This window comes from Ammodytes marinus (genome assembly GCF_949987685.1).
Source record: "Ammodytes marinus genome assembly, chromosome: 5".
Lineage (NCBI taxonomy): Eukaryota > Metazoa > Chordata > Actinopteri > Uranoscopiformes > Ammodytidae > Ammodytes > Ammodytes marinus.
Window position 1 is genome coordinate 10,192,508 of NC_137234.1, and position 24,534 is coordinate 10,217,041.

Genomic DNA, 24,534 nt, shown 5'->3' on the forward strand with positions numbered 1-24,534 from the left:
GTGTGTGTGTTTGGGGGGGGGGGGGGGGTTCCCTCATCAGCATTCTTCTCATCTCTTTCCAGCTCACACCTGGGAGGGTGTTGTTGGGACTATTTCTCACCCCAGGCCTCAGCCCAATCTAACGAGTAGTCAAGGACGACACACAGGGGCACAGATTCACCCCCAGACCCTATTGTTTGCCAACTTCTATTTCCTCTACTTTCCATAACGACCCTAATGAGTCGCCAACTTCTACCTGTGTTTTTATCCCTCTTTGAGTGTTTTTATCAAAGGCCACCATTTCAGTTTCTGCTTCAGTGACAGCCTCTCCCGCTACATATCAAGCTAGCCCGACTATGGGCTTTCTGGGTCGTTAGCATCTCGTTTCGAGGGCCCGGACTCCTATCAAAGCCAGCAACCATGAACCAGGGATGACTTTCAGCCAAGGGCAAAGCATGCATGAGTTACAGAGACGGGACGCTTTCTGAAGAATGCCTGACTTTGGACACTCTCTCCCTTTCCTCTGAATGGTCTTTCTCTTTCCTCGCGCCGTCTTGCCCTGACGTCCCCTGTGTGCCTCACGGTTTAATTCCCCTCCAGATAAAACAAACGCTAATAAAATTTGTCTTTGTTTTCCTCTCCCATTCTCTCACTGATAACCACACTATCTAAAAGTAGGCCCTGGCAGCACTCTCCCCGTCTATTCACTCCGCCCGTCACCTCCCTTTCCTCTCTTCTGGTATGTTAGGGTGCATTCAATGTAATCTGTAGATGGAGGGGAGGGTGGGTGTGTGTGTGTGTGTGTGTGTTTGTTTTTTTGTATTTTATTTTATTCTGGGCCCGCCAGATGAGGAGACAGCGGGAGCAATTGCTGGTGGAGGGGACTTGCGAGTATCTGCTGATTGTCACTTCCATTTAGCGTGCTGTCCTCAACTGCCTCCCCTCTGTGCCCGGACCCGACTCTCACTAAGCCAAGGTCTCCTTTTGTTCGGTGTCCAACCTTTTTGTAATCCGCAAACCCTTCAGTCCACAGATACATCACAGTATTTACAGGGCCCTTTTTTCCCCCGAAAACTTCTCCTACATGAGGATTTAGATCATTTCTCAATGCTTTTTTGTGTCGCTGTGCTGAGTTTGTCAGAGTTGAGTTTTTTTAAATGTATTTATAGATGTTGGTTTTTCGCTGCTCTATTGCTTCCACTGTCTCTCTCTCTCCATCCAGGCTTTGTCCTTCTCAGGCTAAATCAATTAATAAAATTGACATTTATTGGAGAAAAACAAATAAAAGTGCTTGGGTAGGGGATTGTCTCGTAAGCAAACCTCTCTCCCGTTCCGGCGTTTGTATACATATCATTGAACGTCCTGACCCCCCCCCCCCCTGACAACAGTGTGATGCCAAACACGTATAGGCCTCAAAGGAATTCAGTTTAACGCTGTGCATGTGCCTTTCCTAAAGGGCAGTGTTGCGCCTCTGGTTGTCGGAGTCTGTTTAGCAAAATAATCAGTGCTTAAATGAACAAAAGTCAGTTTAGAATATAAATTATATTTTTCCTTTATCTGCAGTCATGTCACACCAAGAAACAATTAGGAATCAATCATGACTGATTGTGAATTTTCTATTGTCTCTCACTGTTGATAATTAGTTGCTTTTTTGCTCATAAATCACTTGTTTTTCCAGAAATATCTTCCCCTCCATTCTCATTTGCGATTTCCCTTTTCTTTTCCATTGTATTAATGAGTGGCCCTAAGCTCCCCACTTCCCTCGAATCATGAGTTTTTCAAGTTAGTCTCAGGGTGTGTTCTGTTGAAGAGAGGGGGCCAGTGTGTGTTCATTCAGAGAGCCTTCGGGGTACGCTAGCATTTTCTCTCAGTTTCATTCCAGTCCAGACACGCTCCTCATTCAGACTTGACAAATATCTCTCCGGTGCTGGCTCAAACTAGAAGCTGAGCCTTGATGGCACACAATCGCCTCGGCGCACACATACTTCACTTCAGTCACACTTTCATACACATTCACAGTCATACTCCTTTTCCCCAGCTTCCTGTTTATCTTTCTCTCATTGTCAAACAGCCTCACACAAACACACACACACACACTCTGGACTCTCCCACAAGGAGCTCCAAATACCAAGCTCTGGGATTCCTCTTCTTGGCTGGCTGGGGTAATGACATGGTTGTGGCCCTCACTGTGGTCGCTGTGGAACAACAGATCCGCTTCATAACCGCACCTTTTCCCTCTGTTTGTGTGGGGTGATGGAGTGTTGTCATCTGGAGATGTGCCATCAGCCCGCAGTCACACTTCCATTACCCTCAGCCTCCCGTCGTAGACAAAGGAACAATGTTTGTTTGACCTCATCTCTTTTCTATTTCTATTTCAATTTCATTCCCTATTCTCTATTTTTTGTCTGATTGAAACAGTCCTCTTGGTTTCACTTCTTCCCCATGTTTTGAAATAATTTGTCATGCTTGATTGCCACCGAGACATAACCACCAGAGTTTGGTTCTCTTCCAGTTTGCTGCAGACTCGTTTGCATTTGCCGGTTGGTCTTCTCCGGGCTGGGTAAAGGGTGCAGTGGAGCCAATCATTGCAATGGGTTTTGTGTGCAGTAGTCAACGTAGCATGGAGTTAATGGGTGTGATGGGTTTTTAATAGGACTGAGACACACTGTGCAAAGGCTTTTTGTTTTTGGTGTTTGCAATGGTCAGTATGTGATAGGTGGACCCGCAGAGCACAGTCCACTTGAATCTGTGGCTGATTGTTCGAGATCAAGCACCTCTCAATACCAGATGGTTTCCCAGCAGTGTTTGAAATCACTTTTGGTTCCATGGAGTTTTTAATTGAAATGGGAGTCATATTGCTAATAGTTTTTGCCAAAACACAATAAAAGGTCTGTGTTGTTTGTGCCAGTCCCTTCCGTTAGTAACATTGCTCACAAGCTTTGTTTAGTAGGTGAATCCAAACGCTAAGTGGAAAAAGAGAATGAAATAACCCTGAGTTTTCATTACCCTCACTTATAATTGATGTGCTTGTTGTTTGCTTATTTGCAGTGGAGCTTGAAAGCAAAGATTCATCCCATTGAAAGTATTTCTGAGGTTGCTATCTGTTGAGAAATGAAAGTGTCCCATTTTCCCTGTCTTGGAGCTAGTGTGTGTGATCCTGGGTCTACCCAGGGGCTGTACAGCAAATGATATGGCTGGGACCATTAGCTAGATCTTTGTCTGTTCATACTTGCTGGCTTTTCCAGATAGCTAAGTGTTTTTTTGCTCATTAACCATACTGTCATATGCTCTTTTGTAAAAATGTCGGTACATTAAAATTCTTTACAGCAGCTCATTCTGAACAGCAAAAGGCCTGATCAGCTTGTAAATGGATGAGGGAATGCCAGGTCACTAGTTTTTGCTTAGCTCAGTGTATATTATTGAAGGAGCGATTTGTATTCGTGCTGCCTTGCGGTTCCCCTGTCCTGTTCGCTGTAGCCAATCTGGACAGGGTTGTTATCACAGGGCCTGAATGAAACAGCTGTCTCTGGCTCTTCACCGCAGCTTCGTTCAAGTCCTTCTACGCCTTTGAAAGTGTTGTGTTTTGCCCGTTGTGTCAGACACACTGCTCGTTAATGGCTGCTGGCTCTGATCCAACCTTATCCCGCATTCTGAACCTGGCTTTGGCTGCACCGGGCCCCCTTCTCACAACTACCACGACTTACCTGGATCATGCCAGACAGCACAGTGAGCTTCTGCTAGGGAACTGTTTTTTCCACAGTGGCTGAGGCATTTGAAGGATAAGATTTACCCCATGGACTTCTCTGAGAGGGGATGGCTAGCACTTGCCACTGCTAACACGCTCATATTTAGCGACAAGAGGGGTTTCAGCAAAGCCCTGTGGGGTAAGCCACACTGGATTTTTCACTTCACAAACCAGCCCAGTCCAATTGAAATGGCTTTTCCTGCTTTTTGGGCAATGCCCTCTCCCTGCCCTTGACTTGGGCTACTGCTATTGAAATCAAGTACATGTACAGACTTGTCAGCTCCATGTAGCCAGACTAGCAGCTAGCATAAGTACATCACCCTTATCTGTGATGTCACTGGCTTCCTGTCCATGCTTGTCTGAGCCAGGTCATAAGCCCCCCCCCCCTCCCCAATCCCTATCTGTTTGGCTGTAATGCATTCTAAGCCTTTCATTGAGGGCATTAGCCTACATTCGTGGGCATAGGCGCTTTGTCATCCAGACCTGGGAATGGCTGCTCCAGATGGGTGATTAGTCACCACTGTGTGTGTGTATGGGTCTTTGTGTGTATATGACCTAACATCGGTGTGATTATACCAAACGATGAGACCAACAACCTAAATGAGGATAAAACTCAAGGCCTTGTTCTGTATTGTATCGTATTATGTCATTCGCCTCTGTATGGGTATGTGTGCACAGATGTACAGATATCTGTGTCAACACTCGCACTCAAATCCCCCTTGCATCTCATCTCTGACTCGGCTAGCTGGGCTTCCATCAGCGATTTGGAGTACAGCTCTGTAGGCTGCTGTAATGATAGCTTTTGCAAAGCCCAGCTGTTTGCTCACGAAGTGTGAGAATAAGAAGTGAGGAGGAGGAGGATGAAAGTGTCACCAGCCTTCTATTGTGCAGCTGCAGTCTCATAGAATTTCACGGAGCAGACCAAACAAAAGCAAGAACACGTGCACCATGAAAGATTAATTGGTTGCTGTTAGCTCCGACTCTCATCATCACCTGCAGCAGAGCAGGTATACATACAGAATACAGAAAAATAAAAGTGTTGCCTGGTTTTGGTGAGGATAATAAGGCACCCGGGGAAAGGCGTTCTTTTTTCTCTGGCCCGCTGGCTGACAAAAAGTTTCCAAAGTCAAGCACACCAAAGTTAGAAATTGAAGCTGAGATGTTGTTGTTTTGTGCTCACCTGGTCTTGTTAGCACGGTGACGGCTCATCAGCTGGCACTGATTGCACTGTGGACATGGTTAACAGACCATTTAGAGGTTGTGTGTGCATGCATGTTTGCAAGTGTGCGTAGGAGCGCGTAACAGTGTGTGTGTGTGTGTGTGTGTGTGTGTGTGTGTGTGGTACACCCCTGTCCAGACACATCTGCTTGGCTTTAATTAGTTTTGCCTGGCACAGGGACCCGCCAGTCTCTCTGCTGTTTAATAACAGCCTTGACAGTGGGCATTTATCAAGGTCTGAATCCAGTTGAAGGATTGTGCATTAATTTGGCCAAATTCACTTCGAAGTGATTATGTTCTTTTTTTATTTATTTCTTAGCTCCCGTTTCCTCGGCATGCTGGGGCAATGTTGAAACACAAATCCTCTCTGTTGCGCATATTTTGGCCCCTCTCAGTCTTTCTCTTGGCACTTTCCTCTCTCACTTTTCAATTGTTCGTCACTCATTGTATTAATATGTTTTCTGTCTGACCCAAATCTCCAGGCCCTTCAAAGCATTCGGGTCTCTTTCTCTGCCTTGTCCCCTTGCCCTTTTTCATCAAAGCCGTCATAATGAGAAGGATCCTAGGCAGAAAGACGGAGGCAATTTTTGGTTGTCTCCTCAATCAGAATCATTTGGTGGTCCTTGGGAGCAAACAGACCAACTCTAAACGCCTTATCCTTCAAAATGTCTCTGTCTTCCCCTCCCCTGACCGCAGATTTTTGCTGATGGACTGATACGAGCTGACAGACACCCTCCTCTCCCTTAACCTACCTTCTCCCTCTTCTACCTCCCCATCCTTTTCAACTCTGTGAACGTTACCTGACGAGACTCATTTGTCAACCCCCTCCCCAAGCCTTCTCTCTCCGTCTGTTTGCCCCTGCCACCTGATCCCTTCCCTCCTGTTGTTCCGCCAGTGCCAAGAGAGCTGAAGAGTCTGCTGTGCGCTGTGTGTTAGTGAGTGGGTGGGGAGTCTGGCGAGACAGAAACTAAACTGAGCAGAGCCAAGGTGCATACAGGTGCAGCTCCTCTCGCAGCCCGAGGGTTAGCTGTCAAAGTCTCTTAATTCTGGCCCCCTTCCGTTTGTCTCATCCCCACTCTTGCCTTTGTATATCTCACTCTAGTTTTACTTAGGTCTGGCTATGGTTAAGCACTTTTTCAGGACAGGGTTGCCCCAAGAGGCATAGCACCCGCGGGGAGCATCCCTCCGGCTGTGGCTCCAGCTGTTGCTCTTCATCAGTCTTCCCCTTATGTGGCTTCTATATTGTATGGATATTGTTTTTATTATTATCTCTGGCTTACTACAAGGACAATTTTCCCATAAGGGATAATAAAGATTTCTAATACTACTGTGATATATTGCATGCCAGAAGGTGCCTTTAAAAAAGGTGGTGAGGAATTCAAAAGCAGAAGGAGCAGCAGCTAACGTTGCCCTCGAGCTTCTCTTGCGAGCTGAGTGAATGCAAATGGACTTTTTTAAATAAAGCGAAGTTCCCCCAGCCGTAATAGTCTGCCTGCCTCGCACAATGCTGCATAGCCCCAATACACCGCCCCTCATTACATTCAACAGCAACTTCCCCTTTTGGGTGGGATTGGCTGTCTTGATTCCTTCCTCTGTCGGCTCCCTAGAGGAGATGTCTTTGATTTTGAGGCTGACTTGACCAGATTTGAATGAAGTCGGTCCGGGGGCCGCGTGGACGGGTGGCTCCCAGCCATCATCTCATTTGTGTTTCTCATTGTCGCCTGCAGCTCCCATCCATTTTTGTCCTCTCCCCTTTCCCTTTGTTTGCCTCACGCTTCTGCTCAGTATCTGGCTAACGATTGATAAGACCCAATCCCTGACAATGCTTGGCGTGCAGCACAGGATCGGTGGCGATGGCCGCTCACGCATTGTGCCAACCGTGTGTCTGTTCAGGCTTTAGGAAGGAGGTGATTGTTTATCTACCTTTCCACTTCCAGATGGCACTCAGCAGAAATAATGTGCTTTATGACACACTCTCTCTTTTTTCCCCTCTCTTTTTCCTCACTCCTTCCCCTTCCAACGCCTCTTTCCTCCATCTCTCCTGTGGTGCACTCTGGTGAATGGACTTGGTTTCAGGTCCAGAAAAGGCAGAATAAAATGAGGGGGGAGGTGTCAAGAGAGCAAGGATGGCAGGCTGGGACTTGAGAGGGAGCCCTGGACAGTCGGGTTGTGTGTGTGTGTGTGTGTGTGTGTGTGTGTGTGTGTGTGTGTGTGTGTGTGTGTGTGTGTGTGTGTGTGTGTGTGTGTGTGTGTGTGTGTGTGTGTGTGTGTGTGTGTGTGTGTGTGTGTGTGTGTGTGTGTGTGTGTGTGTGTGTGTGTGTGTGTGTGTGTGTGTGTGTGTGTGTGTGTGTGTGTGTGTGTGTGTGTGTGTGTGTGTGTGTGTCTATGTGTTAGGATAAGTGTGAGAACATACAGGCGGGTGTCAAATAAAAAGAACAACGCAATAAAGTGTGTAAGTAAGGTGTTGGGCCACCAGATGCAGCCACATGAGCTGCAATGTGCCTTGTCATTGATTTGACAAGTCCTTGGAACTCTAAATGAGGGATCAGCACCATTTTTCCAAAATATATTCCCTCATTTGGTGGTGTTTTGATGAAGGTGGTGGAGAATGCTGTCTTAACACGTCGGTCCAAAAGCTCCCATAGGTGAAGCGTTTCCTCATAGGATAAAGGTGATCACTCAGAACAACGTATTGATTTTCATTGACCTTTTCTTCTAAAGGGACAAGGGGACTCAAACCAAGCGAGCAAAATGCCACCACAGCATACCAATGCCACCGGATCCCATCAATGTAGGGGTCAAGCTTTCAGGCCTGTATGTTCTCTTGGTGATCACCAAACACACACACACACACTCGCCAATTTGTCAAGAATATGATGGACGACTCATCTGACCAAATCACTCTTTTTCCACATCTCTGTAGACCAGTCCCAATGACTCTTAACGATGTTATTTTTGCTTATCATGCTTTATTATATAGTTTGGAGACAGAGATGAAATAGGGTAGAGAGAGAAATGACATGCAGAGAATGTCCACGGGCCGGATTCAAACCGGTGGTCTGCTGCTTCTGAGGACTGAGCCTCTATTGGGGGCGCTCTAACCACTACACCAAGAGCAACCCCAGTCCCTATGACTCTCGCCCCACTCTCAAATGTTCTTTTCAAATTTGTCATGACAGGTTTATGCACTGCTGCAACCCGACTACAATATACGTCTCTATGTAATCATGCATTTCCTGAGTCCCCTGAGGAAGAGTTACTATTCAGTTTGTCCTTGCATGTGCTAATGCACGATCACCAAGGTCATGAAATGTGCACAATCAGCCACAATTTCCAACCTTACTACTGACTGTCTTTCCCATAGATGTAAATGAAGATGTTCTTTTAGTCATTGTTCCCATTGAAACACTCTGCAGATGAGCAGTCTTTGTGACTAAGCTCCTGCCATCCGTGTCCCACTAATGAACTCTCTTTCAAAGTCACTTATCTTTTTCCTCTTGTTATCTTGATATAAAATCGGAATCAACTGAGCCTATTCTGCATTTTCACACAGAGCATTATGAGATGTTAATTGCTGAATTATACCACGCAGGGCCCTGTGTCGACACATCTGCATTTGTTATGTTTCTCCACTCAAATGTTTTTCCCTTTATTTATCACCTATGTGCTGATTGAACCTCTGAGACTCCAGCACTTTTCCATATCTTCACGAGTATTTGTCAATTAGAATCACTATGTGCTAGAATGACAACAGTTTTGAAATACTTGACACATTTTCTTTTTTTTTATCGAGGTCATTGAATCATAAAAAAATCTTGTCTTGGGCAACAATGGAGTCGGCTGGCCCTGGTCCTCTTGGCTGTCTGAATTGATGGACAGTCAATTCCAGCAGCAGGAGATAATCACATGGTGTCAGCCTCCACCGATCCAAACTCTTATCTGTGTCTGCCCATTGCCAGAATGCCTCAAATGACCACAGGGACACACGTTTCTCGTTATTGTTCCAAAGCCCTGAGGGTGGGAGTGTGTTTGTGTGTAGAAAACATAGCTTTTGCAGGCTCGTGCGCCTGCATCCTCCACTGGATGAATACATTCACTTGAAGTGCACCTTCACAACAGGGTACTTCAACAAAACTCACCTCCATGTTTGGGAAAGTGCATACACTTATGATAAGGCAGAGCTTTAGGATGTTTTCCCCCTCTTTGCCTTCTGCCTTTTTAGATGAATAATGCACTGTCTGAAGTGTCTGGCGATAAGCCGTTTCTTTTTGAGTCCTTACTCGGAAACCTTCCAGTGTAACATGTCATTGGTATTCAGTCGGATTTTGGCATTGTGACCAATGGCACTAGTAGGTGTTTTTTTAACAGTTTTCTTTCCGATTGCTAACCCACAGTGGAAAGCTCAATGTGCAAAACTCTAACTACAGTCTGCACTACCAAAAGTCACCTGAGATAAACAGTTCACTTCACCTGCAAAATAGGCTCAGTGAAGCAAACACTATGACCAATCCTCATTGAGATAACACACCCTGTCACTCAGAACACACTCTAGAGTATAAACACTAGCATCAAACCCCAACACCCAAATTACAAACTTTTAATCTTTACAGTTTGAATAATTTGAGTTAGTTCACACAAAGAACACAATATTTTATTTGAGGAAAGAGAGAAATTATTTCACATGAAATTGTTTATTTTATAACTTACCAGTTATTTAGGTAACCAAACAAACAAATTAAAATTAGAAGGTTGCTTCAATATTTTATTGATAACATTTCCAACTTCAATATTTATCTGTGTAAATATTCTATAATTGTAATACAAAAATCAATTCCTGTGATTTTGTCATTTACTGTAGGGATGCAACGCTCAACTAGCCTGGCATTCCCAGACCTGCCACTAGGTGCTGGCAAATTAAATTTGCTGCGCCTGTTGGTCTGGACGCTCTCCATTGAAGCTTTTTAAAAAAGACCAGAAATCCGGGCTCACGTTTTAATTGGTTCTATCTAATATGGGCACGCCAGAGCCCTTTGTATGGTGCTCTGGGGCGGACGTAACCGGATGACGACAGTGACGTGCATACAACGTTGAAGCCGTGATAGTAAACATCAAAGATGGCTGCGGATATGGTGTGTGAGTTTGAGACTGCTTTGGTCTCGACCCTTTACAATTTGGAAGACGGCACTCAAATCTTTCATTACTGGTAAGTGGAATGTTCTGTTTTGCTGACCGACCACGGCAAAAGTTGAATTTAACAGTTTAACAGCTGTTCGCTTAATACGTCACCTTGTGCATCGCTCTGATTGGTTGTAGTGCGTGCAGTGGCATTCGAAATGCACGAGTAGGAGCCGCCCCTTGAATTGGAAATTACTATTGATCGTGGCCAGACCCTCTATCGTTCAAGATATCAGGGTCTGGATTTCCAGGCTAACTCTCAACTGTTTGTTTGCTGGAAAATTTGTATTACAGATGCAACTTCAGATCTTTGCAGATTGGCTTGCACTCTCAACCCTGCCTCTCTCAATGAGAGACCATGATTCACAACAGGGTCTATCAGTGTAGCCCTTAATGTAGTTCATCAGAAATTACAGCTCTACGTCTTCTAGGTCTTCCTCCACACATCCACACTCTCATTGCCACTTTTCTCCCTCCAACAACCTGTCTTCCTTGTTCCATTTCCCAAAAAAGGCTTTCTGAGCCTTTCCTATACTGTATAGTGTTTGAAATGCACAGGCCTGAAATCCATTTTCTTTTTGTATTTGTGGTTTAAAGTTGTGACAGCAGTGTGTTAGCATTCAAACAAAGTGCTAGAACACCACAGTGTTGTGCAGGTTGTGGTTAAGCCATGCGATAAGCGTGTAGAGTTTTGAATATGGTGTTTAAGCAATCAAAAACGAGCAAGAGTTTGGTCCAAATGAACTGCTGCTGTGCATAGTGTCGTTAGAGTTTTGCACATGCCGCTCCAGCTGTGCCCTCTGTGGTTTAGCAATCGAACAAAAACTGTAATCTAGCCATTTGAAGTCCTATCCCCCTAACCATCAAGTGTGGTCAAATGAGATTACTTCTCCTGAGTGTTTTCTGCAACAATGGACTTTGGCAAAAGCATGGCCTTGTTTCTCGCATCTGCTTTGCTGTCTAAAGGTCTTTGAGGGGTTATTTTCCCCTGGAGTGAGCTGTGCTAATTGTGGCCTAATGGCGAGCTGTTATAGCAAAGAGTGGTAAAAGGCAGTCTGTTGGTGAGGCTTGCTGCCTTTCCTGAGCGGGCTGATTACGCTGTCTAGTTAATGCACCATCCTCAGATACAAATGGAGGGTGGTTATTGCACCGCGAGAGACAGGCTGACTGTCAAAATCGCACTCTCTAACAGACAAGAGAGGGAGATAAAGAGAGATGGGAAAGGGTGAGAGAGAATGTATTCTGGAGAGCCAATTTCACTGAGGGGATAGAAGCGTGGTAGTGCAATTATGAAATATAGCTTTCTGTTTCAATAATGACCTTTTCTCCACAGGCTATATATAGGCCAGTGTATATTATTTAGAGAATGGTTCATAGTGTCATATAGATGATGGCCTATGGATTCCTGCGGAGAGCAAAGATAGTCTCCGGTGAAAAATTGATTCTCGCGGGCACCATTTTGACAGAAAATTGTGGAAATGACAGGTGGGGCACTGGAGAGAGAGCAGTGTAGGGTACTTCAACACATCTCCTTCCCCAAGTTGTTGTCCTCATGCTGCTGTTAGTCACATCCAGTTACTATACTTGGTATGTGAGTGTAGGAGTGCAAACCTACGTGTTTCTGCTGGAATTCTACAAAGGAAAAACGGCATTCACTCACATGTGGGGCTGTTTCTTTTACCGTAATTAATCACCGGAGGATCCCATGATTGTTTCTGCCTTCGTTTCAATTTCAGAAAAAAAAATCTCTTCTGTACAAAATCTCTTCACTACAGCTTTCGCTGCAAGCCACACATGAAAGCCCAGCGAAACATGGCCTCAGCACTGCTGCCACTTGTGCCAAATGCCCACACTGGCTGCTACACTGCTTACTATGCATCTGTTTGTATAGATACTCCGTTGCTATCCTGGCAGCTTACCCAAAGTTTACGGAGAAAAAAAAACTAAGGTCAGGAACTAAAGACCTCCTGTCTGCCCTGCTAATATACTGAGCAGACACTGGTGGAATGTACAAAGCTGCTATAAACCAGAAAACATGTTTGACTGAGTTAAAAGCAGAGGCAGGGGCCCTAAAATATTTATGTTGAACCACTTACCGGGAGCAATTACACATGCACATATGTATTAGCATGTTTACATACACATAAACATGTGTCTACACAGAGTCCTTATCTGTTGCTGGTCATCATGTCTTCATACCCAGCACTAGTGAATCCATAAACAGTCCTCCTAAACTATGTATAGCAGTTTACCTCTTTTGAATTTACGAAGACATTCACTGTAGGGCTGGTCTATATTTACTAAAATGTATATTTGGGCTGCACACAAATATATATATATAATGCTTTTTTTCCTAATAAATCAATTTATTGCAGAGACAATCATGAAATACTCCTTGCAAGTGCCCAAATACCAGAACTGACATCTTCAGCTTGAGTTTGTCTGAACAGTTAAAAATACATAACCAATACATTTATCAAGGATAAGAAACAAAGACATGCTGCAAAACCTCTGTCATAAAACGATGAAGCAACAATGGATTTTGTTGTGAATTAATCCTCTGTAGATTAATTAATTGACTAATTCTCCATAACATTTTGAACATCATACAATTCTTAATTCCGACACTAATCCCCATCATGATAATTTAGGCTACCACGTTTACAGAGACCTTGTCTGGTACCAAAAAGCCTTTCAGTAAAAACGTTAACTATATCACTGCAACCTGAGCCTATCCACACACTTTCTGGCTGACTGAAGTACTGGACTACTGCTAATGGAATACACTTTTCTGTGGTTGTAGCATCGTGCTGGTGCTGCTCTAATGCCGGAAAAAGACTCACACAAGTGCAGTTCGACCGTGGGTGTACCAACATAGCTTGTATAAAAAATAACTTTATAACAGTTAAATAGCCACATCAATTAATATAAAATGTTCTTTATAACTTGATAGCATTTTTTTTGTAGCACAATAGTTATGAGACAGGATGATATCCCCACCAAAGAATGTGAGATTGTGTGCTGTAGGGTGCGAACAAATCCTGTGCAAGTCCTACCAACTTTCTTAGTGCAACCAGTGGAAAAGTTGTTCTGTAGCCCTGATCTCCCGTATTAATGATATGTGCAACTCTGTATGTCTCGGCTCACTTCTGATATATCCTTGTCCTCATTATTTACAGCTCAACTCTTGGCTGGACTTTGAAGTTCTGTTCTTCTATTCTCATTTTAATTAGTGTGGATTGCAATACGAGGTAATTCAATGAAATCAGTTGTTTCCCCAGCTCTAAACATACTCACATACCCCCCCCCCCCCCTTCACTCTCTCACACACACACACCCCTGCGGTGCTAGTGTAGCGCCATGTCTCTTATTATCATGATTGCCTGCAAAATGTGGCGGGACGCTGAGTCCATTCACCGCCAGACAGCTTTATAAAGCGTCCGCCGACGGTTCCCAGTGGGGCCCTCATCAACAACAGAGAGCACTGAAGCACCTCTGGTCTGTACTTTGCTCTCCCAAGTGACAATAGTTTTCCTGCCTACGGGGGGGGGGGGGAGAGAGCAAAAGGGAGGGTATGATTGATTGATTTAATTTTATTCCAGACACAGAGAAAAACGGTCCATAATACAATACAAAAACAGTAAAAAGACAAACGACAATAAAAAAGACTAAAAAAGACTCCAGCTGTCAGTTCCACACTACACAAAGAGTGTTCAGATATTAGTATGAAAACAATATGGCCGCCAAGCAATAGACATCTTCTGAATGCCAATGGGAGGTTATCCAGGAGGTAAGTTAGGTGAAACGCGGCAGCAGAGAAGTAGCTGTCAATCAGTTTTCGACATAGCTTATAATGAGTGCCTGTTGTTAGTTAGAAAGCACCTACATAACTAGTTTGAATGTAGACCACCGCTAGCCTCCTCCACCGTCTGCCTCTCATCCAGTAATCTCCTTCATCCTTTTTTTCCCTACCTCATTGAGAACTTATAGTCGAAACATGATGCTATACCCATGGACCATTTCCAGAGCATAATCCAACATCTGTCTTCTTACCCCACGTCTCTTGCTTTGGCATTAAACCCCCCCCCCCATCCCTCCTCCTCCACATTCTCTCCATCTTCCGACCCCCCTCCCCCACCCCCCTCCCTCTGGTAGCCGTCACAGCCACTGAACGATTTCCTCTCACTGGGAGGCTCCTCGGAGTCACTGTGGCAGTGTCAAACGAGGCTCCTATTTAAGCTCATTAAATGTTTCCAAGAGAATAGGAAATCAATGGTGCATACCGGTGGACGAGAACTTTTCTCTTAATTTACTTTCCCCATCCCCCTTATCTGTTGGCACATATCTGTTTTCTCTTTCTGCTATCATTCTTGCTTGTTCTTTCCAGCCTGTCGTTCCCCTTTAAGTGGTGGAAGAGGTGGTGGTGATGGGTGAGGTGGGGTGATAGGGGGCAGGAACGGTTGCCTTCAGAAACCATTTTGGCCTTGTATTAGTGACAGGCACCATGGTGCGAGGCTGTCCAGACTTTTTAGTGTTGTTTTGCACTCACCGCGCGGAGGACAATTGACTTGAAGGTTTTTTGCTCACACTGACCTCAGTGCCGGAGCTTTTAGCTTTTGTTTCGGGCCAAGGGAACAACTAGAACAGAACGTTGCAGTAAAAACATGTTGGGAGGGAGGGGGAGTACAGCATTGTGAAAGTCTGGAACGAGATGACCTGCAATTTAAAAATACTTCCCGGCTCATACTAGCTTGCTTCCTGTTTTGACTGTAGCTCATGTTCTTCTTATTATATTTCTTCCATCTTTTGTTAGTTAGTTTTGGTTATATTAAGGCTTGTGTGGTTGTGAGTTCATATCTGGCGGAGCTTTGTGTTGTGTGAAACTACACACGAAGGGGGGCTGGGCCTACACCTTCTCTGGTGCTCCTGTAATTGCTCTTTTGGGGCCTTGTCTCTGGCTCACAGCCCATCTCCATCACTCTCACTCTGTCTTTCTCCCTTGCTCTTTGGCCTCCTTCCTTTTTATTTCTCCCCTCGCTTTGACCCCTCCTCCCTCTCTTCTCTCCCCGCATGGCTCATTATGGCTGATCCCCACCTGCCCAATCTGGGAATTCTCTTTACACACACAGTCACACACACAGGCACACATGTACACGCATACTGGGGCAACTCAGCAGTTTTCAGTGCTGCCTGTCGCTTGGATGGTTTGTGTGCTATCTGCTATAAAACAGCTCTGCTAACACTGTTTGGCCGATGGAATGAAAACAATAGTGTCGTCGTATTTATTTTTACTCAGACAGACAGTTTCTCATCTCTTTTCTGGCTGTCAGAACACCATTTTTCATAAAACACTTTCCTTTCAACTCCCTTTATACACTCACCACAGCCACTGGCTCATAACCACAGGCCTGGTCTTTTCCATTTCCATTCCAGCCCTCGCTCCAGCCCTGTCACACAGTGGCCCCACCACGGCCGTTCCCAGGCTAGGGGGCTTACTTTGAGGGATAATGGATGTGGCCAGTTGCAGCTGCTCAGCAGCAGGGCACTATCATAGGAGTTATCTAAGGGCCTGAGTGGCCTGTGATGAATGGCTGGGAGCTGTGTGTCTCCACCGATCAATAAGCCACTAGCACCCAGATGAGCTAGATGCCCCCTCGCTCTGCGCTCGTTCCATCCACACATTTATCTCCCTCGCATAATCTCCCCACTATGTTTGTGAACTTTTCCCTCCAATTCATGGCTTGAATTGGGCCATTGATCTTTTATCCTTGGCTAGGTTTGAATAAAGGGCCCAGTATCTCCTCTCCAGCCGAGCATTCAAGGTTTCTGACAGCGGTTATTGCTACAGTGGCGTCAAAGCGCACAAACATTACTTTAGCCTGATCGAAGACCCGTAATCGGAGAGGGAAAGCAGGGAAAATGAGAGAGGGAGGCGGGAGCGAGTATGAGGCCACTTCCCCCCACACCCTGGTGCACCGCCGAGGCTCTCATCACGAGGCTGACGCAAACAGAGGTCCCATGTGGATAGTGCACACTTCTAATGCAGACAAACGCACACGCACGAACACACACACGCGTACACCAAACAGTCTCGCTGTCAGGCCTCATTGATTGCAACCTGTCCCAAAGCACCTCAGACGGCCCCACCCATTCAGAACTGAAATGGGGATGTTGTCAGTTTACTCTCTCTCTCTCCTTTGTCTCATTGTTGTGCACACATGTATGTGAGGTCTCTCCAGACCACAAAAGCGTATCCGGATGTGTTTCTGTGAGGAGAACACAGCAGGTGTGTCATAGATATGTGTTGTATTTTGATATTCTATTTTTTTCTGTGCTCAGCCGGCCAACGATTTGTGATGAAAAGAACAGACTGGAAATCTCTTTCTTTCTCTTCTCCCCTCTAGGGACTCTCAGTAGTCTGTATCTTCCTCTCTACCTTGCCATCTCTCACCTCTCCTTTCCTCCCTCTAGCTGGGATTTTGCCTCTGATCCTCTGTTGTCTCTGTCACAAAGAGCAGATTTTCGAGCCCGGTAATTGCATGTCTACTGGCCACCACACCTGTTGCTGTCAGTGCAGCGGTGTGGGAGAGAGGGGGGGTGGTGGGGGACAGCTCTGCCCTCTGGCCTTTATGGCTCCAATCCCCCCCTCACCAGCGCCTTTTGGCTGCAGGCTTAAACCCACAGGGAGGTGTGGGAGTGTGTGTAGTGTACATGTGTGGTAGAGGGCGCTCTCGCAGTTGATCAGTTGATTGTGTTTATCTGTAACCTTGAGCTTCACCTCTGGCGTGTGTGTCTGTGCAAATGCATGTGTGTGTGTGTATATCCTTCGACTTGCCCAGCACTGATGGTTTACTCTCTCTCTCCCTCTAATCCTCCCCTCTGCTCCCCTCTGCTCCCTTCTCTCCCCTCTCTCCCTTTATCCAGAGCCCGGGCCCTTAATGAAGCTGAGGGTCGGCGGCAGTGTGCGGCTAATTGGCCAAGTTTGCCCGGGGCTCCGGCTGCCTTTGATTGAAGTGTCCAGTGAGGGCCCAGTGTGCAGCCGCCTCGGACGCCGCTGCTGCACCCTGCTCTGTTCCACTCCGACAGCCAAGACGCTCGCTGCGCCCCTGTCTGCCTCTCCCTAGTGAGTAAGAGTCATGTTATTTTCACTTACACATCCCAATACTTTGTCCACCTCTCTCGTCTTCTTGTAATATATTCACGCTCCAGAGAGTCCTCGTGGCTCTGTCGATTTTTTTTCTTCTTTCTGAATCACATATCCTGCGTGTCCATTTTTATATTTTGTCTCAAAAACGTTTTTTTTCTAAGCTGCTATATCCGTCTCCTCATTCTCTATCTGAAATATGTTTTTTTTCCTATGGCTATGGGCTTATGTTCCCACACTTGTTCCCAGCGTTTCCTCACTCCTCTTGGCTTCTTCCACCCTCACACCCTTTCTCCTCACTTGCCACTGTGGGATTCGGGCAATTACTACGGTCCCCTGTTGGCCGGCAGCCAGACCAAAAAAACAAACAACTTCCAGACCCTATTTCTCTCACGATGGTCCCAATAGTCCCAGCCCTGGCCAAGCTGCATCACACTGTTCTGAGCTAACAGGAGGGGTAGGAGGCAATGGTGTGGTGGGGGGGGGGGGGGACACTCCTCTAATTAGTCCAGCCTTAAACTTTCTACTCGTTAAGGCAGTTCTAGCTCCCATTGTTTGGCTGTCAGTACTAAAGTAGAGGTAGCGGCGGTGATAGCGAGCTCTAGGGAAAAGGACTGAGCAGATAGGGTGTACAGAGCAGAGGGAACGGAGTGAGGCAGTATAGCTTTGCTACCCTGCAGATAGTTGACTGTCTCACCTGGAACATACCCCCCCTCCCCCCTCCCACACACACACCCCTCCCGCTGACCAATTGTTTGCGTGTCAGGAAACAATAGTCCAATTATAAGTCAAGTCTTGGTTAGGAGGATAAGTTTGTATTGTGTCAAAAACTTTATTTGCACTCCAGTAAGTCTCTTCATTTGTTTATTTATGGCTGCAAGTAATTAAATCTGCTCTGATGCTCATCAAATGAAGATCCCCAGCAATTAACTGCTGTCAAAATGCTTACAAATAGACGGCAGTGACCTACTTCTACCAGTGGAAATAGTACAAATACCATGATTCCCTCTGTCAGTGAGATGAGTAAAGGTGAGGACCATGAAGATGTTACTGCACATGATATACTGTCTTATTTGGGTTTACCTCATCGCTTCCACCTCAACTGTTTCTGTTGTCTACTTGAAAACCCAAAGCTGCCAAGAAGCCTCAGGACTTGGGTGGTTTCTCGTGCTTTTTCGCGCGTTGCACTCGTCCAACTGTGGAGGGCTTAGCTTGACAGACTACTCCTTCTCTCACTCAGCTCTCTCATAATCGGCCGCTTGCCTAGGTCATAACTCTTGTGCTCCACTTCCCTTCACATTTCCTCCAGTACTGAATGCCTGCCAGCGTGCCCGCTAGTGATAGAGATAAACAAAATATGTCTAATATTTAGTGGAGGCTCAGGCTACCTCCGGTGGTTGTTCTGGCTGTGCTGATAATGGAATATAACTTAGTTGGAGAAATACAGCTACACTTGTGACCCAAAACACAGCACTTTTCCAACACAGCATTCACATATCTTTTTTTTGTGGAGTTTTGTACATCCTTTTTTGCTCTCACATTTTGTTTCATATCCCAGAAGATTGTGTAAATGTCATGGTATCCATGGAGATTAGGAGGTGTCAATCATTTCTCCCATGTGGCTTTGCCTTGGCACAACCCCGGAGCAAAGAAGTAGTCTCGGGGTGAATGAATTGGGGTCCACAAGAGCAAACGGATGTCTTCCATTTTCTTGTTGTTCTGCAGTGGTGAGAGTTGCGCCGACTATAGTTTAATTTCCCCTGCGATACACATAAGTGAAGTTAGTATATAGTTTAAAAAGACCATTAAATGGATAGTGATGATACATTTTGACACGTAATAAGAAGCCCATATGCATTTTTAAAGGGGTTTGTGAGGCACCACGTTTGTTTGAAACATTTCCGTTGTTAATACCATGTCTTATGGTACTTTTTTTTCTTTTTTTTTGGCATTTTTATGCTTTATTGATAGTGCAGAGAGACAAAGGTGAAATGGGGCAGAGAGGGGAGTGACATGCAGAGAACGACCGCGGGCGGAAATCGAACCCGGGACTGCTGCTGGGCCCGGCCCGGGGGGGGGGGACGGCCTACCAACTGAGCTAAGGGCGCCCCATCTTATGGCACTTCTGAAGTTGTTTCAGGTTAATAGAGTGAGGAGGAAGCTGTCTAACAACATAAGTCCTTTATATGATATTCACAATTAGTCAGAATATAACCGTGCATCCCCAGAGATGAGAGTGAATAATTAATTTGTCACACTAAATCAATTTAATGATCCTAACGCTCCGCTAATGCCTTTGATCTGCTAAAACTCTGGAAATATAAAAGTGGTTTGTCAAATGATAATGTGTCGTGTAATCTAAAGCTCATTTCTTTGGTAAGGTCAAAGTGGTGGGAAAATTAACATCTTTGAAAACCTCATGGTCCTGCTTTGTTTGTTATTTTTGAGACTTTTAAATCATCGCCCAAGCTGGCTATTGCAGTGCTGGCATGAATTATCACCTTGAGAATTTGTACGAGTGGTTAGGAATGCTGCGAGCGCCCTCCGTACCCGCAAGATGATACATCTAATCACCGCCGGCCAACACAGACAGGAGACCATCATATCCAGTTTAGATTTGCTTTCGCTCATCGAAAAACTGCAAATGCCATGTCCTTGAGGTACCAAAATAATAAAATACACCTTGTTCCTGACTCATCACCCCTCCTCCTCCTCTATGCTCCCCCCCAACTACTACAGCCCTCCAGTTTTCCATCGCCCCCTGTGAATATCCAAGCTGTCGAGGCTGACTGGGAGAACATTTTCTTGCCAGGGCACAGTTGGAACAGATCCGGCCTGCGGGCCATATATTGCTCCTCTCCAGCCCCTGAAAACCAGGCCTGCCCTGAGCTACTGTCATCTAAATGCTAAGCCTTTTTGGATCCGGGCTGTAGATTCCTTTTGTACATAGTTAAATCTCTTTTTCTGAGGCCATTTGTCCTTTTGGTACGTGATAGCTTTACATGCTTCATAGCTTGGTGAGCATGAGCTGCTGTTCGAGTAGTTTTTTGTGATTCATTGAATTTGGACTGACTCACCAATAGAGAAAGAATCTTTGTATAATCGACAAGGTTTTAAGATTGCAGACCTCTGTATAGATGATGGATACTTTGTTTGGTTCCCCCTTTTTCTGGGATTATGTGCTCTCATTTTCTGAGAGGCGTAGTTTTTGCAGCGAGTGTCACACAAGTAATCTTTCCGATGATGGTATAAGACCTGTCTGCTGAGTTAATCGCCCATCTGCACCCTAGAGGGCTGAGAAATGTGGCCGTCGGTCTTTATGGGAACATAAGCTAAACAGCCAGGCCCACTTTCAGGGGAGGCACGTTGAGAGACAGACTCCAGACGAGCCTCTCAAACTGTTTCATATCAAACCCACAGACAAACAAATCTCCACCATGATCTGCCAAGTTTCTGCAGAATTCACTGAAGCAAGAATAGCAAGAATTTCACACCCCCGCTCCGGGCCCCCAGCTCGCCTCCTCTCAGCCATCACTGGACGACGTTTGGCAGCAGAGGGCGATGGGAAACATCTGCCAAAGTGTGTGTGTGTGTGTGTGTGTGTGTGTGTGTGTGTGTGTGTGTGTGTGTGTGTGTGTGTGTGTGTGTGTGTGTGTGTGTGTGTGTGTGTGTGTGTGTGTGTGTGTGTGTGTGTGTGTGTGTGTGTGTGTGTGTGTGTGTGTGTGTGTGTGTGTGTGTGTGTGTGTGTGTGTGTGTGTGTGTGTGTGTGTGTGTGTGTGTGTGTGTGTGTGATCACATAAAGAATTGTTTTTTAAAATAATTTGTAGAGGTATATCTTTTTCCATGGCAGCAGACAAGTCAATTATTTTAGGATAGTTCTCACAGATTTAATGAATGAAATATGAAAGTAGATACAGTATAAAATGCAGAAGTTAAAGCTCCAGGGCTGATGTTTTAGAACAGATTCTGCAGCGCTGTTGGCAGATAAACAAGCCGGAGCAAGTGGGGAAAAGAAGAGATGATAATGTACTTCCTTTGCAGCCAAATTACTTCTTGTTGCTGGAGAGGACGAGGCAAAGGCAGCATCCCATTGGCTCACTTTTTCAATTTTTTTATGGTAAGTTTTCATGCTGACTAGTATATTATTATCAGTAAAACACTATGAGCAAATGATTCAGCAGGTCCTCTGGATGCTCCGGAGATGTGACTGCTCCATCACTGAAGTCTCTTTTATTCGGGTGTGCTCAGCAATATAAATAATGAAATGGAGCCAGTAATTGGTGGTTCTTGGTAATTAGGACCAAGCTGTCAGCTACCGAAGTTGAAGTCTGATTGTGATGCAGCAAGGGCAGTAATTATTATTATCTATGGGACTTGTTGACACAACAACAATTCCACTCTTAACCAGGATAGCAGAGCTTATGTCTACACTACCCCCATTTTTAAGAGGTTCAGCCACAATAACACCGGCAACATAAATCTTTAAGTATTTCAGTTAATGCCCATCAAGTAGCCAACACCAAACCATTACTGTAAATCCAAAGGGAGGAGTTACCCCTGGCCATTAATTTTCTGCTTTGTGACTATGTAAAGAGCTTGTCCATATTTTCATTAGTCAAACAGTTTGACTTTTTCCCTGCGAGCGGTGTGACGCCCAACCATAAACAGCATTATCAACCATCTCAGCAGGTTTTCTAATACCCCTGTAATCCTGTCATTTCATTCATGGATACTGCCGGGGTTATTCTGGGCCTGCAGCGTATCTGTCCGCCTGTCTCTGCTCCTCTGTGTGAGAGATTGGATTCCCCAACTCCCTTCCTGCTCCATCTTTCTACACACATACACACATTGGGAAAAGCCCATATGTTCATGCCCAAGTGTTCACTCATCTCTTGTCATATCCCCATAGTGGAAATGGGTTGCTCAGACCCGATGATGTATATATGATAGAGGGCAATGGCTCCGTATACGTTGTGTAGGTGATGGTTCCTGCTTGCTGACAATAATTTGCCCTCGCTGAAATGAAATTCTCCTCATCTGGCACAAGACTTACAAGCACAGCATTTGCCCCATGAGGAAAGGGAATTGCCTCAAAAGCAGTGTGACAGTTTGTCTTCCGGCTATCATGCAATGTAATGAACCTGCCGGAGACTCACTCGTCTTTATGCAAAAAAGTGTGGAGTGCTATTATTGGATGAGCCGAAGAGGGCAGCTTGGGGACGTGGGGGTGAGTAAAGGGTAGACGAGTTGTCTTTTTCACCCATGCAGAAGCACACAACACACAAATTGCATCCACTCTGAATACAAAATGTGGCATCTTGTTGGTCGAGGCTTGATGGACATTTAAACATATTGCAATGCAGAGAAAATGACCTTTTCAGTGGGTCATTTATAGCGAAGATATTGTTTTCATTTGATTATAGTAAAACATCCATTACACACTGAGTGAATGGCATGGGGAGGTGAGGCCGGCAGAATGCAGCTCAATGTAATAACAACTATATGCGTCTGCCCCAAATGAGCCAAGGAAAAGAGCGGGTTCCTGTGGATATTAGTTTCCTTTGCAGGGGCTCTCAGAATCTGGTGATATGCTTCGCGAGGAGTAATAAAGAAATATATCTGTTTTTATTGTGCCTTGGCGACAGAGTTATGTTTAGAGCTAGCATAAAGAGCTGGAACATGGCGTAAAATGATATTATGGCCCATTAGGTGGGGGCCCGAGCTAAGCATCGCTAGCGGTAACCGAGGGCCGGGGGTAATGGGGCCGCGGCGTATTGTCTGTGATCTGCTCTTTCACTTCTCACTGATTGAATCGTCTACATCACTGGCACTCCATCTCCCGAGGAGCCGGAGTAGACGAGGTGATTTTGGCTGAAGACATCACTCTGTCAAACCTGGGAGATAAGAGGGCAGGGTGGGGGAATTGAAAGGAGGGATGGGGGGGGGGGATTTCTAAAATGTAAAGAAAAGGTGAATTATAGCTAGATTGGTGTGTGGAACAAATTGATCCCAAAGGTGTAGGTGTATAGAAGTGTCATTTTGGAATGGAAATCACCATGTGGTTAGAGCTGCACATGAGGTACTCTTTCAACAATAGGAATTATTTACTTTAGTTGGAGTGGGTTCACTCACTCACTCACTCACTCACTCTGTATATATGCAGCGTTTCCCTCATGTGGTTAACGCCTAGGTATGCTGGAGTGCAGCGTTAACCAGTGCTCTCATGGTTCTTATTCTCCTGACCTTGTATCTCCGTCTCTCTGGTCTGGATCCCCACAGAGCTGACCCCCTGCTGCTGGGGCTTCCCTCAGTGGGTATCAATGGGAAGGGGTTAGAATCACATTAAGATGCTGTTCCGCCTGGCAAAAACTTTAGCATGCCCTTCCCTTAGGACTGAGCCCTGTCCAGTACTGTAAGAAGGGGTTTACAATATATTGAGATTGAGAAGCAATGAATTAGCATACCCAGCTACTCGAGGAGACTCCCACTTGAGGCTTCTCTACACCAACAAACCCGCCTGTAAACTTAACATACAGTCCTTGTCAACCTGCACCCTTCCATTTGCGTTTTGTTTGAATAGACCAGACATTGTGTTGAGCTGCATAGTTTATCTGCTCTCCTGTGCAGCCAGCATGGGGGCTCGGGAAGTAACCTGAACCAAGCAGCCGAAGAATTCCAGGCATCCTGAATGGAACCAGATGTGTGTTTTTATTCACTCCGTCTCTCGAGTGCTCCCTGTGATTTTAACTAGCGCAGAGACGTGTGCTTCTGGGTGCATACTCGCACACATGCATTCAATCACAAAAATAGTCTGCAGGGCAGTCTGGCTTTCATAACAGAACCAGATGATATGATAAGAAATGGAATTGGCCAGAAATTGTCACTTGAGGCTTGTTTATGTTAGCGTGCTGGCTTAGCAGCCCCCCCTCCCTCACACATAGATTACCATTCAGATTGTGTTGTTGGTACATGTTTGTACATGTGAGGCTGTATTGACCCTGAGATGAGCAACACACACCTCCTTCAGAATTCTAAAGAGAGTATGCCTCTAAAGAGAGTATGCCTCATCCAAATTGATTTTGTTTAAAAAAACATTGTGTTAAATGTACAGCCTTGGTGAAAAAGCGTTAAGTATAACCTCAGTGGAGGGATGGTACAACATATGTGCACCATGAAGGACTGACATATTGATAACAGACATGGAAACGGTTCTGCTGGGAGAACATATGAACAACACTTTAAATCAAAAGCCACTTAACAACTGGGATGGAGG

The 24,534-nt window shown here is 45.4% G+C and overlaps 1 protein-coding gene across 1 annotated transcript in view; it reads left to right on the forward strand.

Annotated features, from left to right (window-relative positions):
* Positions 1-24,534, forward strand: part of plxnb2b (plexin b2b) — a 120,430-nt gene that overhangs the window by 9,838 nt on the left and 86,058 nt on the right. Inside the window, exon 2 of the mRNA XM_080027560.1 lies at positions 17,042-17,240. The gene's annotated coding sequence lies outside the window, so the exon portion shown is untranslated. The remainder of the gene's footprint in view (positions 1-17,041; positions 17,241-24,534) is intronic.